This window comes from Pelecanus crispus, unplaced genomic scaffold (genome assembly GCF_030463565.1).
Source record: "Pelecanus crispus isolate bPelCri1 unplaced genomic scaffold, bPelCri1.pri SCAFFOLD_363, whole genome shotgun sequence".
Taxonomy (NCBI): domain Eukaryota; kingdom Metazoa; phylum Chordata; class Aves; order Pelecaniformes; family Pelecanidae; genus Pelecanus; species Pelecanus crispus.
In genome coordinates this window covers 1-3306 of record NW_027461430.1, presented here as the reverse complement: position 1 = coordinate 3306, position 3306 = coordinate 1, and positions in this window count along the sequence as shown.

Genomic DNA, 3306 nt, shown 5'->3' with positions numbered 1-3306 from the left:
CCCTCAGGCTGCGGCCAGCGTTGCCGGGCCCCATCCTGGGTGCCGGCACGGGGACGCGGCGCAGCCACCGGCACGGAGGACTCACCCGGTGGCTGCTTCCACCGCAGCCGCCCGGAGCAGCAGGGAAACCAGGGACCAGCCGAGCAGCCGCAGCCCCCCGGCCATGCCGCACCGTCCTCCGGCTGTGCCGCGCTGCACCGGCGGCTTTGGCAAAGGGCGATCTGCGTTACCGGCGGAGCAGACCCCCTGGCCGCGTGGATGCCCGGCACATGCCGCCCCGGTGACACGGGCAAGGATCGCCCCCAGACCCCACAGGCAGCCCCCCAAGATGGGGGTCACCCCAGGACGGGGTCCACACCCCACCCCGTCCCTTCTTACCCACGGCCACCGGGACCCCCGCGCCGTGCCGGCTGGCTCCGGCACTGCCGCCGTGCCCCCCCGGTCTCCTCCCACAGGGGCTGCGGGTTTTATGGCATCGAACCGGCCGGCGGGGGCCAGCTGCGGGGCCGGCGATTGGACCCAGCTGCCAGTTTTGGGGGGACCCCCCCCCACACCGGACCCCGCCATGGCCCCGTCTCCAGGGCGAAGCCCTCCGGACTGCGCCGGGGGGGCCGGATCCGCAGTCCCCCCCCCAGCCCCGGCTCTGCCCAGCGGGGCCACATCCTGCATCCGGCATATTTTGGGATTAGGGATTAGGCACGGACGGACCAGGATACAGCCGGTATCACGCACGGACAGTTGGTACCGGCACACACACACTCGGTACCCGGGGCACACACACTCGGTACCGCGGCACACACACACTCGGTACCGGCACACACACACTCGGTACCGGGGCACACACACACTCGGTACCGGCACACACACACTCGGTACCGGGGCACACACACACTCGGTACCGGGGCACACACACACTCGGTACCGGCACACACACACTCGGTACCGGCACATACACACACGGTACCGGCACACACACACTCGGTACCGGGGCACACACACACTCGGTACCGGCACACACACACTCGGTACCGGGGCACACACACACTCGGTACCGGGGCACACGCACACTCGGTACCGGCACACGCACACTCGGTACCGGGGCACACACACACTCGGTACCGGGGCACACGCACACTCGGTACCGGGGCACACGCACACTCGGTACCGGCACACACACACTCGGTACCGGCACACGCACACTCGGTACCGGGGCACACACACACTCGGTACCGGGGCACACACACACTCGGTACCGGCACACACACACTCGGTACCAGGGCACACACACACTCGGTACCGGGGGCACACACACACTCGGTACCGGGCACACACACACTCGGTACCGGGGCACACACACACTCGGTACCGGGGCACACGACACACTCGGTACCGGGCACACGCACACTCGGTACCGGCACACTCGGGGCACACGCACACTCGGTACCGGCACACACCTCGGAACGGACGCACACTCGGTACCGGGGCACACACACACTCGGTACCGGCACACACCACACTCGGTACCGGGGCACACGCACACTCGGTACCGGGGCACACGCACACTCGGTACCGGGGCACACACACACTCGGTACCGGGCACACACCACACTCGGTACCGGGGCACACGCACACTCGGTACCGGGGCACACACACACTCGGTACCGGCACACACACACTCGGTACCGGGGCACACACACACTCGGTACCGGGCACACACACACTCGGTACCCGGCACACACACACTCGGTACCGGGCACACACACACTCGGGACCGGGCACACACACACTCGGTACCGGCACACACACACTCGGTACCGGGGCACACGCACACTCGGTACGGGCACACACACACTCGGTACCGGCACACACCACACTCGGTACCGGGCACACACACACTCGGTACCGGGGCAACACGCACACTCGGTACCGGGCACACACACACTCGGTACCGGGGCACACACACACTCGGTACCAGGCACACACACACTCGGTACCGGGGCACACGCACACTCGGTACCGGGGCACACAGCACACTCGGTACCGGCACACACACACTCGGTACCGGGCACACACACACTCGGTACCGGGGCACACACACACTCGGTACCGGGGCACACGCACACTCGGTACCGGCACACACACCTCGGTACCGGGCACACACACACTCGGTAACCGGGGCACACGCACACTCGGTACCGGGGCACACACACACCGGTACCGGCACACACACACGGTACCGGGGCACACGCACACTCGGTACCGGGGCACACGCACACTCGGTACCGGGGCACACACACACTCGGTACCGACGGGCACACGCACACTCGGTACCGGGGCACACACACACTCGGTACCGGCACACACACACTCGGTACCGGGGCACACCACACTCGGTACCGGGGCACACGCACACTCGGTACCGGGGCACACACACACTCGGGGGGCACTCGGTACCGGCACACACACACTCGGTACCGGGCACCGACCGGGCACCGGGGCACACACACTCGGTACCGGCACACACACACTCGGTACCGGGGCACACACACTCGGTACCGGGCACACGACACACTCGGTACCGGGGCACACACACACTCGGTACCCGGGGCACACACACACTCGGTACCGGGGCACACACACTCGGTACCGGGGCACACACACACTCGGTACCGGGGCACACACACACTCGGTACCCGGGGCACACACACACTCGGTACCGGGCACACACACACTCGGTACCGGGCACACACACACTCGGTACCGGGGCACACACACACTCGGTACCGGGCACACACACACTCGGTACCGGGCACACACACACTCGGTACCGGGGCACACGCACACTCGGTACCGGCACACACACACTCGGTACCGGCACACGCACACATCGGTACCGGGGCACACACACACTCGGTACCGGCACACACACACTCGGTACCCGGGGCACACACACACTCGGTACCGGGGCACACACACACTCGGTACCGGGCACACACACACTCGGTACCGGGGCACAGCACACACACTCGGTACCGGGGCACACACACACTCGGTACCGAGGCACACACACACACTCGGTACCGGGGCACACACACACTCGGTACCGGGGCACACACACACTCGGTACCGGCACCACACACACTCGGTACCGGGGGCACCACCGTCACACTCGGTACCGGGGCACACACACACTCGGTAACCGGCACACACACACTCGGTACCGGGGCACACACACACTCGGTACCGGCACACACACACTCGGTACCGGGCACACACGCACACTCGGTACCGGCACACACACACTCG